General features: G+C 54.8%; 1 protein-coding gene across 1 annotated transcript in view; it reads right to left on the reverse strand.

Annotated features, from left to right (window-relative positions):
- The window catches only part of SYCP2 (synaptonemal complex protein 2), a 4,998,961-nt gene that overhangs the window by 1,351,204 nt on the left and 3,632,382 nt on the right, over window positions 1-15,375 (reverse strand). The window lies entirely within an intron of this gene.

A 15,375-nucleotide genomic window follows, 5' to 3' on the forward strand; every position in this document is an offset into this window, starting at 1 on the left:
AGCTGTTGCAAGGTCGTGTAATCACCCCTTGCTTAGGTATAGTATTCCTATACCTACTTTATATATAGACACATGGGTAACCTGTAAGCCACTCCTATAGCAGGCCTTAACAATCCTGGAGGAAGAGTGCTTCGTAACATGTGAGATGGTGCTCTAGCATGAGCTGAGCCTGTCTGCAGCTTTCGGAACCATGTCCTTATAGCTGTTCTATGATATTGCCTACCATATACACTTAAAGTGCCTTATAATCCTCGCGGTTATGGTAACTATGGTTTGGCTTTATCAAAACATGTCGTGTAAGGTGTCTAACACTTTGGAATACTACCCCCCACACCATTTCTGGCGATGAGGATAGTATTCCCCCCTTCTAGAGGGAGAAGACATGTTAAAATCCTACTTACCCGGTTAAAGTTGACCAGAGCCCCTGCATCACAAAATGGATGCTGCTGCCACGGACACAAGTCTGACCTCATGCTGCTGGGAGTCCTTCCAGCGAAGGAGGCTTGGACAATAGGTTTCCTGCCTTGGGAGGTGCTAGCACCACCCCAGACAGGATTTAGTGTATTGGGGCAGGGAGGGATGAAAGAAACGAGACACTGCCCGGGGCACACAAGCTGTCCCATGCATAGCCCGGCCCCAGCCCTGGCACGAAACTGGACAAAGGGAAGGGGGTCTAACCACCCCCCTCCCTGGTCCCACCCATAGGAGGGACCTAGCAGGTAACCCAGCCCCCCAGATTAGTATAAGAGTGGGAGCTGAGTCCCTAGGACTTTGGATTATCCTGAAAACTGCAACTTGAACAGAAACTCTGGACCTTCGACATTCGAATACGGAAGAAGACTGAAGAATCTCCCTTGTGGCCAAGGAGTGGCCACCCTGTGCAAACAGGCACCATCAAGCGACCTGCTGTTTGCTTTGCTCAATGTTCTACGAGGAACCGACTGCAGAGTCCGACCAGCACTTTGACCTCCAGACTTCTCTGACCCTGATCCACATCCACATCCACAGCAAGATGGCCGCGCCGAGGTAGAGCTCTGTGATGCCTGACCCCTCGCATCCGTTCTTACTCCGCTTCCCGCTACCTGCTGAGGAGCCGTAGCCCTACCCTCGCTGCTACTTTGGGCCACTTCTGAGCCTTGGGGACTGCGAGGGGCGCAGGCCACTGTCTGCTGGCGGCTGTCCGGAGGCGGGAGAAGCCCGCGGAGAAGCACCTCGGCTTGTGGCACACTGCGGGTGAGTCGGGGGGGGGCGACAGATCCTAAGCGCCTCCCCGGACCGCCCCCGGCCGCGGGGCCCTGATCGGCGGGCGGATCGGCCCGGGTAATGGGAGCTCGTGGGGCTGGGCCCAGATAAGCGATTGCCGTCACCCCCCACATCGTCGTGCCTTGGCCTGTGGACCGGTGCGTCCTCCGGAGGACTGCCTTCCTCTGCCCCCCCTGCCCTCCTGCTCTGCACGCCTAGTGGAGATTTGCTGCTGGCGAGGTGCCCCCGTGGAGGCTCGGCCCCCCCGGATCTTGTGGAAGGCCCCCGTGCATGGAGCGGTGTCGCGCCCTGGCACCCGCGGCGGCGACCTGACGGGGGAGCGATGCTGGACTGTTTCCGCCTGGTGCCGCCTGCTGGGGGGCTGCTGCCGAGGGGGCCCCCCCTGCCCATTGCCCCTCGTCCTCTCTGCCCGGCGAGGTTGCCCACGGTGCTGCGGCGGGCTGGAAAGGGGCGCCCTGTGACCTCTGCATCCCGGGAGCTGGGGCAGTAGCGGTGCTCCGGGCTGCTGGACTGGTCTTGCGGATTGAGGCCGTGGACAGCGTTGGTGCGGCCCGAGTGTCGCGGCTTGCCCAGGGGCCATCTCTGGGGACTGCCAGCGGCGCGGGATCAGTGGCGGGGCGGTGCTGGCCCGGCCTCGGACTCGGAGGGTGAGACGCGTGGACCCACCATGGGCAAGGAAAAAGGCCCTAAGCAGCCGGCAGCATCCCACCAAACGAAGATTGACCGCTTTGCGACCCCGGACCCCCCGGGTGCCGGCGGAGGGGAGGCGCCCGCCCCCAACAAGGACTTGGCCACCATCCTACATGCGATCGATGCTTCTCGCACCTCTTTGGAAGGGATGGTTGGTTGAGGTGAAGATAGATGTGCTTCTGAGGCAGGATCTCCGCAACGCCACGGCCCGCATAACGGAGGCAGAATCGCGGATCTCCGCGACGGAGGACGACATCCATCAATTACAGGACCAGGTCCGGGAGCTCACGACCCACTCCAAGGAACTACACAGGCGGGTGGAGGATGCCGAAAATCGCGCCCGTCGCAACAACCTTCGCTTGGTGGGCTTTCCGGAGGGGGTCGAGTCGGGCCGGGCCGATGACTTCCTGGAGGCCTGGTTTAAATCCTGGATGCCGGCGGGCAGCTTGTCAACCTGGTTCGTGGTGGAGAGGGCGCATTGGTCGCTGGCGTCCAAGCCTCCGGTAGGGGCCCCCCACGCCCCTTTATTCTTCGGATCCTTAACTTCAGGGACAGAGATGCCATTCTGTGGGAGGCTCGGGTGAGTGGCAAACTGGCTTATGACAACCACACCATTATGATTTTCCCAGACTACACCCGGGAGGTCCAGGAGCAGCGCCGTTCATACACGGAGGTGAAGCAGCAGCTGCGCTCCCTGGGCCTTCAGTACCAGCTCCAGTTCCCGGCCCGCCTCCGACTTGTCTTTCGGGGTAAGACGCTGTTCTTCGATACCCCCAGGGCGGCCTGGACATGGCTTACCGAGGAGCAGCCTCTGCGGCAGCCGGGCGGAGGGCCGTCCGTTGCAGGGCCCGGGTGCCCCGTTGTGGCTGGGTCCCAGCGGCCGCGGCGCGGGAAGCGCACACGCTCCCGGCAGCGGCGAGGTGCCACGGTCATCAAGGCCCGGTCTGTGAGCGCTTCTGGCAGACCAGTGAGAGACTCCTCCGCCTCTTCTGAAGCCTCCTCCCGGGCGGCCGGGGGATCCCGGCGCCGAGCATCGCCTGGGCCGACCGGATCTCCGACCCCCCTCAACACGCACATTGACTCATCAGACCTTTCTCGCAGTCCCGCTATATGACTTTCTCTTTGTCTTTTGCAGTCGCGGGGAAGGTAACAGCCTTGCCCGAGGGCGGGGGTGGGGGGCTCCACAAACTTGCACTCCCCAGTGCCAGCCCAGGTCAGCACATTGTAATCCGTACTTCAGGAGGGGTCCACTACGCTCTTTATACCCGAGCACCTGAGCTTGGGGTCTCTTGACTGTTGGTTCAGTTCGGGCGACAGATGCTTCTGGTTTTGAAGTGTAGGGTGGGGGGTGGGGGGTTGGGGTTTGGGGTTTGTTTGGGGTCTCTCTTTACGAGACTGTTTTGTTTGGGTTTGGATTGTTATTTACTGAGCCTTTCACTCAGCGCTGCGCGGCGCGCGGCGTCGTGTCCCTCCATTCAGCTCCACTTGTGCGCTCTACTGCCGCTCACCTTTCGCCACCGTCCGCTCGCTTCCCCCGGTGGGAGTTCCGTGGTCCCTCCGGGGCCTGCGCGCTCCGTGCCCCCTCCGCTGACACCCGGGTCCAAGGGTGTCCCCCCGGCGCTCCCCGCCTGCCCCCTTCCCGGCGCGCTCCATTCCCACTGCGGCCATGGCTGATTCTGCCCCCAAAGCCCAGGTGCGCATCCTGTCCTGGAATGTGAATGGCCTGCTGGACCGGCTTAAGCGCACTGCCGTCCTCAAATACGCCCAGCGCGCGGGTGCGGACGTGCTCCTGCTTCTGGAAACCCACCTCCTCGGTGAGAACTGTCCCTTTCTGGCGCGCTTCGGATATGATCGGGTGTGGCACTCCGGGTTCTCGCGCGGGTCGCGGGGGGCTGCGGTCCTCCTGCGCCGTTCCTTCCCTTTTGTGTTGGCCCGAGTGGTCCATGACTCCCAGGGGAGGGGGGTTGCGGTTAGCGGCACGCTCGAGGGCCGGCCGCTCAGCCTCTTGTCACTTTACGTGCCGCCCACGGGGCTGTCTTCGGCCTTATCTCTGACCGCGTCCTGGCTAGCGACTTTTCCGCCTGGCACTGTTGTTCTCGGAGGAGACTTTAACGCCGTCTCGGCCCCGCACCTCGACTCTTCGGGTCCGGTCTCGGACTCTCGCGCGGCGCGGGCGAAGCAGCTGGCCGGGTGGGCGGAGGCACAGGGCCTCTGTGACGTGTGGCGGCTCTGGCACCCACACATGCGACAGTATACCCACACCTCGGCCGCCCACCACACTCAGGCACGCATTGACGCGATCTTTGTCGCCCCGGCCGACTGTCTGGGTATCCGGGACGTCCGTATCCTTCCCCGGGGGATATCCGACCATTCTCCGCTTTTGCTGGGTTTGGGCCCCCCGCCTCACGGAGCTCGCCAAATGTGGCGCTTTAATGCATGGTTCCTGCAGGACAAGACGCTCCGTAGGGAAGTGGGGTCCGCGCTGGCACTCTATTTTGGCGACAACGACGGATCGGTCTCCTCGGCGGGCACCCTCTGGGAGGCATGTAAGGCCACGGTTAGGGGGGTTGCTAAGGCACAGGTGGTGAAACATCGCCTGGCGCAGCTGCAGCGGCTCACGGCCTGCGAGGCTCAGGTGCTGCGCCTGGAGCAATCCGTCTCTGACTCTGGCGACCCGGCCGAGACCCGGCGGCTGCGGCTCCTACGCGAGGAGATTCGTCAGCGGTCGCTTGACGCGGCTAAGCTTCTTTGGCAATCCTCGGTGGCGCGGGTATACGGCTGGGGCGACAAAAATGGGGCGCTTCTGCACCGGCTGGCCACTTACCCCAGGGCATCGCGCATCATCCCGGCGGTGACCGACTCGGGTGGCACGCTTCAGTCCTCGTCTGTGGCTATAGCGGACGCTTTCGCTCAGTACTACTCACAACTCTACCGGGCAAGGGCATCGGATCTGTCTTTGGCTTCATTGCTCGCCGCTGGTGATTTAAGCCTTTCCCGGCTGAGGCCGAGTGATTGGGAGAGCCTGGAGGCTCCCATCTCTCCTGAGGAGATCGGAGACGCGATAGGGCGCACGTCCGCCGGGAAGACCCCAGGTCCGGACGGGTTCCCACAGGAGTTTTATGCCACCTACAAGGAGCACTTGGTTCCACGGCTGGGTGCCCTGTACGCGGAGGCGGTTGAGAGAGGCTCCTTCCCCCCGGAGGCCGACATTGCCACGATTGTGGTCCTGCCTAAATCCACTCCGCCGCCCAGTGACAGGTCGGCCTACCGGCCGATCTCTTTGATCAATACCGATATCAAACTGTATGCCGCGGTCCTGGCCCAGCGGCTCCGGCCCTTCCTGTCGTGTCTGGTGCACCCGGATCAGTGCGGCTTCATGCCGGATCGAGGCACTCGCCACTGCCTCCGCCGCCTCCATGTGGCTCTGGCACACCGCCACCGCCTATCTCCCTACCTCACTCTCCTGCTTGCCGACTTCGAGAAAGCCTTCGATTCGGTGGGGTGGCCCTACCTGTTCGACGTCTTGGCTCACGTGGGTTTCGGTCCCAAGTTTGTTGGGATGGTGCGGGTTCTGTACGCGCGCCCTCGCGCTAGAGTGTTAGTTAATGGGGCGCTGTCAAGAGCATTCCGGATCGGCCGGGGCACACGGCAGGGGTGCCCGCTCTCACCCCTCCTTTTTGCGCTCGCAATGGAGCCCCTTGCTGCCCTAATCAGAGCGGATCCTCTCATTCGGGGATGGGAGTGGCCGGGCCTCGGGGCGGACAGGATCGCCCTTTATGCGGACGACGTCCTGCTGTACCTTGGTGACCCAGCGCTCTCGGGTCCTCGGGCTCTCCACATCTTGGGCCGCTTTGCCCGCGCCTCTGGCTTCCGCCTCAACTCGCACAAGTCGGTCCTCGTGCCTCTTCACCCCTCCCGAGAATGCTTCGATTGGCAGACCACGATTCCCCTCCGCCGACTGTCTTTCAAATACCTGGGCATCTGGGTCTCCCTCCTCCCGGAATTGAGCTGGGCACTCAACGTGGCCCCTTTAGTCAAGAAAGTCAAAGCGGACCTCACTCGGTGGCACTCGCTCCCGCTGAACCCGCTGGGGAGAGTGGCGCTCTACAAAATGATGATCCTCCCTCGGTTTCTGTATGTATTGCAGAACACTCCGGTGTCCTTTCCAAGGTCGTGGTTTCGCGAGTTGGACGGGATGGCCACCAGGTTCCTCTGGGGTGGTGGAAGGCCACGGCTGGCCTTGCCGATCTGCCGCCTCCCCACCTTTGACGGGGGGCTTGGTATGACCAACCTCTACCTTTATTACCTGGCCACCCGGCTTCTGGTCATTCACGACTGGTTTGGGGGGGGATGGTCCGATCCGGCCTACAGGGTGGAACTGGAGGCCCTGGGTCTCTCCAGTGTTCAGGACTGCATGTACGGCGCCCCTATTCCCACCTCCTGCCCCGACATCACCAGGGCGGTTTTCCTGGCTTGGCGGGCAGTGCTCCGGCACACCGGGTGGACCGGGAAGTTGACGCGCGCCACCCCTCTCTGGCATGGGACATGGTTGCGGGAGGTTGCGGGGCTGGAGGGTTTTGGGCCGTGGGACTTGCTCGGCATCTCCCAGCTGGGGGATGTATGGCGAGGAGGACGCATGTGCTCATACTCAGAACTGCAGGCGCGCTTTTCTCTTCACTCATCCCAATTCTATCGGTACCTTCAATTGCGACACGCCATACGGACACACACCCCGCTGGACATCCGGCTGCCGGATCATAGCCCCCCGGAGGCTCAGGTTCTGATGGGTAACCTAGGAAGGGGAGGCATATCCAGAATATATCGTTCCCTTGTTAACAATACCCCTGTGCCCCAGGAGGGTCTGAAGGAGCGATGGGAGGAATGGGTGGGTCCCTTGGACGAGATCGACTGGCGGGACGCCCTTATGGCCCCCAGGCTGGTGACGGCCTCCGCCAAGCTGAGGCTCATTCAAATCTATTATCTGCATACGGCCTACCTTACACCAGCGCGCATGCGCCGTGCGGGTCTTTCCACCGACGCAGCCTGCCCTCGTTGTAGCTTTGACTTCATCCATATGGTATGGTCATGCCCGGAACTGGAGGGGTACTAGCGTAGCATTGAAACTGACTTGACGGATGTCCTGGGGTGGGAGGTACCACACGACCCCAAACACATCCTATTGGGTATCACTGATGGCCTAGACGGCACCCGCGCTGAAAAAGTGTTTCTTATGACAGCGTTAATGGTGGCAAAAAGGGACATTGCGGCAGCCTGGAAACAGCCGCAGGTGCCCAGTCTGACCAGGTGGAGCACGGGAGTGGACTGGTGTGCGGCGCAGGAGCGGACTCTTTACCAAGCTCGGGGCTGCCACAAAAAGTATCGTAGGGTGTGGGGGAAATGGTTAGGAAATGTAATGTGATTTGGTGGGGCGGGGTGGGGGCGGGGGGGAGGTGGTCCGGGGGGGGGCTGAGAGGGGGAATGATTCCCAGATGGGACTAATGTATATTGTTGGTCTGAAAGGCTCACTGTTTTTGTTGCAGAAAACAATAAAAACTTGTTTATCAAAAAAAGAGTGGGAGCTGAGTCCCTAGGACTTTGGATTATCCTGAACTGAAACTAGACACGAAACTCTGGACCTTCGACATTCGACGACAAGAAGACTGAAGAATCTCCCTTGTGGCCAAGGAGTGACCACCCTGTGCAAACAGGCACCAACAAGCGACCTGCCGTTTGCTTTGCCCAAGTTCTACGAGGAACCGACTGCAGAGCCCGACCAGCGCCTTGACTTCCAGGCTTCTCCGACCCTGATCCACATCCACAGCCGAGCTGAGATCCGTGGAGGTGACGAGAGATGTGGGACCGGCTTCCTGGGAAAATTGGCGAGTAGCTTCAAGCGCAGCTTCTGAGGCATCCTCGAAGTTGTGCTCTGGGAATTAAGAAGCCCCAACCCCGAGCACGATCTGCACCGAAGATCAGCCCTCCAGACTCCACGAGTCCTGCGTGGGGCCCTTCTGCATTCGACTGCTCGACGTGTCTGTCCGGTTGCTGGCCCGTTGGCTAGTAGCCTCAGTGACGACGAACCCTTGACTTTCCACTGCTGGTTTGCTCCTCCAGACTGGCCCTTGCTTCCCTGTGAAAGAGAAGCACCTCAGACCTTCCTGGTCTGCACCTAAAGCAAATTTCCATTTCCGCGTGGGTTGCCTTTGCCAAAGCTTGTTGACTCTGATCGGGACGTCGATTCCGCCATCAGCAAGATCCTTTGTGGGACAGCTCGTACCCTGGTTCTGGTCATCCTCAACGCCTCCTGGTGCACGCAGCTGCAGAGACAAGCTTCAAGACATCACCTGTGTTCTGAACGACATCGCCTGGTTCCTTCCTGGTTCCACACGGTCACTGGCTAGTGACCCAGACTTTGTCCCCTCTGCTTGCAGGTGTTCTTCTTCCAAGATCCATCCTTGGGTCCACCGGACATCTTCCTCCTGGCCGCCTGCCAGCATCTGTTCTTCAGGCATCCATAGGATCCAGCGACGACACCCGACACATCTTCACACCTATGCACCCGTCTCCTGTGGGTGAGGTAAAGCGAGTACTCCGGTGCTCCAGTGGATATTGACTATCCAAGTGTCTAAGCCTTTAGTTGCTTCCTCCTAGTTACTTCGGAAGTGTCCTTATTCTTCCTATTTCTGACTATTACATTCCATTGACTTTAATGTAACCCGCGTGTGTGTTTCCACACTGCACACGCCTCCCGTGGGCCTCCCACTTCCTAACTATTGGTAGGGTAGTGTAGCCCCAGCGATTCCCTAGGCCATAGGCCTACTCCCTGTTTGTGACGTGGTACTTATACCACTTTCTTAGTATATGGTTTGCGTGGCCCCTGGGCCTAACTGTATTTTCCTGTGTAACTTAACGTATGCTACTTAAGAAATTGTTTGTACTTAGACCTCTGAACTCATAAAGAGTGCTGAGGGTATATGTTAGAATAAATACATTCTAATTTTTTATATACCTGGTGTGGTGTCCTTTCATTTGGTATTCAAGGGATTGTAATGGTATAACAGCTGACTTCACATGCCATACAGAGTTTAGCCTAAGACTGCTCTTGTCCATGCTACCACTAGGATAGCTGGTCTATATGGTTGACTTTACAACCAATCACCATAAGGGTTGTTTGGACTGATACAAGGTGTACACTAGAACTAGTGACATCATATATCAGGCCAACTTCTCACATTGGTGAGCAGCGGTTGGGATCTGAGCTTGCTGTTGTGATACCATAATAATCTTGAGATATCAAATTGAAAGATCACATTAGGTACTGTAAGGTACATATAAAACAAAATCTTAGAATACTTAAGTTCTACTGAACTTAGTTGTTGTAGGTTGAAGGGCCTAGAACACCCTGACTACAACCACTAGAGAGGTTTTAGTAGATACAACTAGTGTAGGTAGGTGCACACACCACACCCTCACTAGATCATGTCTCTGAGAGGAGATCAAGATGATTCTCTCTCAGGAGGGGTATATCCTAGAAAGATACTCTCTAGATATGATACCCTAACTTTTCAGGAGATGAGACAATTGTGTACCTCCAGAAAGTTAAAACAGGATGCCAACCCTACCCTCATTTATCTAGTGGAGATCTTAGAAGAGTATGATGCTCAGAGAGCCTCCCACAATGGTACCTTAGGTACAAATGAGGGTCTGCCCTCTACAGAAGACTCCCCTCACCACACTGATCAAGATGAGTCAGAAGGGACTTCAGGAGATGAGGTAGACAGCCAGGTCCAAGTTAGGAGACTTAGCCAGGCTAACTTAAGCCTACATGGGAGTCAGAATGGGATCCCCCCATTCAGACCCTCAAGTGGACTTAACCAGAGAGGTAGGAGAGCAAGACCCCCTTCCAGGGAATCTATCCACTCCCATGTCTCTAATAGCTCCAATGCCTCTTCTCATAGGGGAATGACTTCTCCACAGAGAAAAGAGCATAAGGCCAGAATGAGGGAAGTCAATCTGAGGATTGAAAGGGAAGAACTTGCCCTTGCCAAAGAGAGTCTTGCTCTGGCCAGAGAGCAAACGTTAAGTGGGTTAGAACCCACTGGTGGCAGCATTATCCCTAAGGACCTATGAAAATAGAAAACTGAGCAAGATTGTCCCTCCCTACAAGTGTGGGGATGACATCCACAAATGGATAACTGCTTTGGAGAGGGCTTGCAAAGTACAGCAGGTACCCCAAAGTCAGCGGGCAGCTATCTTGTGGCTCTCCTTCTCTGAGAAAGGTAGAGACAAGCTCCTCACAGTTAGTAATGAGGATGCTGATAATTACACTGTCCTGAAGAGTGCTCTGATTGATGGGTTTGGCCTACCCACTGAGCAATACAGGTTGTTGTTCAGGGATACCCAGAAGACACAGGCTCAGGACTGGACTGACTTTGTAGATTGTGCCACTAAGGCTTTGGAAGGCTGGTTATTGGGTAGTAAGGTTAAGGACTATTCTGTATTGTATCATTTGATCATGAGAGAACAAATCCTTAACAACTGTCAAAACCAGCTACTGCATCAACACTTGATTGACTCTGACCTGACTTCTCCCCAAGAATTGGGAAAGAAGGCAGATAGGTGGGTCAGGACTAGAGTTAAGCAGAAATCCCAGAACCAGGGCGGTGATCAGAAAAAGGCAGACCAGAAGGGTAATGAGCAGAAAGCAAAAGACCAGAAGTCTTCACCAGGCCCCCAAAAGGCTCAGGGGGAGGGTGGTCCCAAAAAGGATAAAAAGAAAGATGGCCAAAAGAAACCTTGGTGTAACTATTGTAAGTCCAATTCCCATTGGTATAGTGAATGCACCAAAAAGGACAAGCCCCCAACCACCATTGCCCCTAAGGCAACAGTACCCCCTAGTCCAGCTGTAAGTGGTGGTTCCCAGCAAAAGGGTGTAATAGGGTTAACTCTAGGAACTGAAGTAGATTCTGGCCTAGTCAGAATACCAACTCAGGCTGTTCTGATCTGTGATGGGGACATAGCGTTGTCCCCTACTGTGAGTCCCAGTAACCTGGGCAAGTATAGACAGACCCCTTTAATCAACCATAGGATGGCTCAGGCCTACAGGGACACAGGTGCTAGTGTCACAATGGTGACACCTGCCTTTGTGGACCCTGGACAGATCATGCTAGGTGAGAATTACCTAGTGACCAACGCTAGCAATGCCACTACCTCCCATAGAGTGGCAATTGTTAACTTGTCCTGGGGAGGGGTAACTGGCCTCAAGAAAGTTGTGGTAAGTTCAGACCTTCCTGTAGAGTGTCTGTTGGGAAATGACCTTGAAACTTCAGTTTGGGCTGAAGTGGAGTATAGGATCCATGCAGAAATGCTGGGAATAGATGCACATGTCCTTGCTGTGACTAGGTCACAGGCAAAAAAATGCAACACTGAACAAGTGCTGGATCCTGGGACAATGGACCAGACACAACCCAAGAGGAAGAGCAGTAGGGTTAAGGCTGTGCCTCCCCCCTGCCTCAGGTAGAGAATCAGCTCTCACAGGAGGATGATTCTGAGGGCCCGGAAGGAACTGTCCTAGAAGAACTGGAACCTGACCAGGTTGAGTTTCTTGGGACAGGGGGACCTTCAAGGGCAGATCTGAGGCAGGTGTGAGAAGTTGGCCTGATGTATGATGTCACTAGTTCTAGTGTACACCTTATATCAGTCCAAACAACCCTTATGGTGATTGGTTGTTTGGACTGATATAAGGTGTACACTAGAACTAGTGACATCATACATCAGGCCAACTTCTCACATTGGTAGCAGCGGTGGGATTGAGAAGCCCCAACCCCAAGCACCATCTGCACCGAAGATCAGCCCCCCACACTCCACGAGTCCTGCGTGGGGCCCTTCTGCATTTTCCTGCTTGCCGCGTCTGTCCGGTTGCTTGCCCGTTGGCCAGCGGCCTTTGCAACGACACACCTTTGAACTTCCACTGCTGGTTTGGCTCCTCCAGACTGGCTCCTGCTCCTCTGCAAAAGAGAAGCACCCCAGACCTTCCTGGTCTGCACCAGAAGCAAGTCTTCCATTCTTCCTGGGTTCCGCTTGCCAAAGCTTGGTGAGTCCTAGTTCAACTTCGACGCCGCCGACAGCAAGAGCCTTCGTGGGACAGCTCGCCTCCTGGTCCTGGTCGTCCTCGACGTCTCCTGGTACCCATGGCTGCTGCGACAAGCTTCACCTCTTCACCTGCAATCTGCACGACATCGCCTGGTTCCTTCCTGGTTCCACGTGGTCACTGGCTAGTGACCCTGACTCTGTCCCTTCTGCTTGCAGGTATCCTTCCTTCTTGATCCCGGCCTTGGGATCCACCGGACACTCTTCCCTGACTGCCTGTCAGCAACTTTCCTTCAGGCATCCATAGAAGTCCACAACGAAACCCGACGCAGGTTCACACCTATGCACCCGCAGCCCGTGGGCTAGGTAACTTGGGTACTTCGGTGCCCACAAGGGTATTGACTATCCTAGGGTCTAGTTTCCGAGTCTCGACTTTCTAGCTATACCAGAAGTGTCCTAAAACTGCTTATTTCAGAACTGTACTATTTCTATCGATTATACGCATTAGGCGTGAGTGTTTCCACTCTGCACCTGAATCCCGTGGGCCTCCCACTTCCTAACTGTTGGTAGTGTAGTGTAGCCCCAGCGATTCCCTAGGCCTAGGCCTATTCTATTTCCGTGACAGTGGTCCTTATACCACTTCTTTAGTATATGGTTTGCGTGGCCCCTAGGGCCTAACTGTATTACTTACCTGTGTGACTTAATGTATGCTTGAATAAGACTGTGTTGTACTTACCTCGAATCTCATAAAGAGTGCTGAGGATTTGACTAGAATAAATACACTTTATTTTATATATATATCTGTTGTGGTGTCCTTTCATTTGGTATTCAAGGGATTATATATGGTATAACAGCTGGCTTCACATGCCATTCAGAGTTTAGCCTAAGACTGCTCTTGTCCATGCTACCACTAGGATAGCTGGTCTATAAGGTTGACTTTACAACCAATCACCATAAGGGTTGTTTGGACTGATATAAGGTGTACACTAGAACTAGTGACATCATACATCAGGCCAACTTCTCACATTGGTGAGCAGCGGTTGGGATCTGAGCTTGCTGTTGTGATACCATTGTAATCTTGAGATACTAAATTGAAAGATCACACAGATATTGTTTAGGTACATATAACATAGATTATAATACTTAAGTCCTACTGGACTTAGTTGTTGTAGGTTGAACGGCCTAGCACACCCTGACTACAACTACTAGAGAGGTTTAGTAGATACAACTAGTGTAGGTAGGTGCACACACCACACCCTCACTAGAATCATGTCCCTGAATGGAGATTACACTGATACTCCCTCAGGAGAGGAGAATCCTGGACACATTCCCTCTAGATATGATGCATTCACTTTCCAGGAGATGAGACAACTGTGTACCTCCAGGAGATTAAAACAGGGTTCCAACCCTACCCTTAGACAGCTAGTGGAGCTTCTGGAGGCCTATGATGCCGAAAGAGCTGCCAAGTATGGTGCCATAGCTGTAGATAAGGGCCTCCACAGAAGAGACCCCTGACTTAACTGATACAGATGAGACAGAAGAAACTTCAGAAGAAGAGGGAGGTAGCAAGACCCCAGTCAGAAGACTTAGTCAGGCTAACTTAAGCTTGCTGTGGGAGCTTGCATTGGAGCTTCCCTTACAGGCCCCCAAGTAATCTTAAAAAGAGAGATAGGAGGGGTAGATCTCCCTCAGGGGACTCTCTCCACTCCTATCACTCAAGAAGCTCCAATGCTTCATCCCACAGGGGGATGACTTCCCCCCAGAGGAGAGAGCATGAGGCCAGAATGAAGGAAGCCAAACTGAGGATTGAAAGGGAAGAACTTGCCCTTGCCAAAGAGAAGCTTGCTCTGGCCAGAGAGCAAAAATTGTGTGGGTCAGAACCAACTTGTGGCAGCAACATTCCTAGAGATAGGGATAGGTCTTATGACCATAGAAACCTAAGCAAGATAGTCCCCCCATATCAGAATGGGGATGACATCCACAAGTGGATGACTGCTTTGGAGAGGGCCTGCAAAGTACAGCAGGTACCCCAGAGTCAGTGGGAAGCTATCTTGTGGCTCTCCTTTTCTGACAAAGGTAGAGACAAGCTCCTCACAGTCACTGATGAGGATGCTAACAATTACAAAGTCCTGAAGAGTGCTCTGATAGATGGGTTTGGCTTAACCACTGAGCAATATAGGTTGTTGTTCAGAGACACCCAGAAAACACAGACACAGGACTGGTGTGATTTTGTGGATTGTGCCACTAAGGCTTTGGAAGGTTGGTTAACTGGCAGCAAGGACACTGAACCGAACCGAATAGAACGCTCGTATCAGGCATTAGCCAAGACTTGAGAATCCTACGTTAATTTACCTAGCACATCGTTGAAACTTCTTATTACAGAAACACCCGCCCTGAAGAAGCCCCAGGCCTATAGGCCATGTAGGGGGCGAAACACGTGTTGGCTGTGCCACCTCTTTTTCTCATCCTTCATACCCACTCCTATGTGAGAGTGCAAATAAAGGACTTGTTCACCTCTGGATCAACTTGTTTTGAATTGGAATTTGTTCCTCCAAGAATTAAAATATATCAATCTTGCCTAGACAAACCATCAGAACAGACACAGGACTGGTCTGATTTTGTGGATTGTGCCACTAAGGCTTTGGAAGGTTGGTTAACTGGCAGCAAGGTGCAGGACTATAGAGGATTGTACAACTTGATTATGAGGGAGCAGATCCTTAGTAATTGTCAGAACCAGCTTCTCCATCAACACCTGGTAGACTCAGATTTGACCTCTCCCCAAGAATTGGGAAAGAGGGCAGATAAATGGGTCAGGACCAGGATTAGGCCTAAAAATCAGGGTGGTGACCAAAAGAAAGATACCACCAAACCTCAAGAGAAGGGTGGGGATAAAACAAAAGAGAAATCTTCCTCAGGGCCCCACAACTCCACACAGGGTGGTGGGTCCCAAGCTCCCTCCTCTGCAACGGTTAAAACGCCTTACTGCCATGAGTGTAAAACTCCTGGGCATTGGAAAACTGACAGCAGTTGCCCAAAGGCTAAAAACAAAACTGTTCCTCCAATTACTCCTGTCACACCACCTATTAATGTTAGCTGTAATCCCCCAGGTGGTGGGAGTGCCCCCAAAAATTTGGTTGGGTTTTCTTGGGGAACACAGGGGGACCCTGGTTTAGCCAATTCCCCTACAGCAGCTACTCTTGTCTGTGATGGTGGCATGGGGTTTGCCAACTTCACTGCCTGTCCCAACACTTTGGGTAGGTACAGACAGGAACCCTACATCAATGGTAGAAAAGCTGAGGCCTACAGAGACACTGGAGCTAGCATCACTATGGT

This window comes from Triturus cristatus, chromosome 7 (assembly GCF_964204655.1).
Source record: "Triturus cristatus chromosome 7, aTriCri1.1, whole genome shotgun sequence".
Lineage (NCBI taxonomy): Eukaryota > Metazoa > Chordata > Amphibia > Caudata > Salamandridae > Triturus > Triturus cristatus.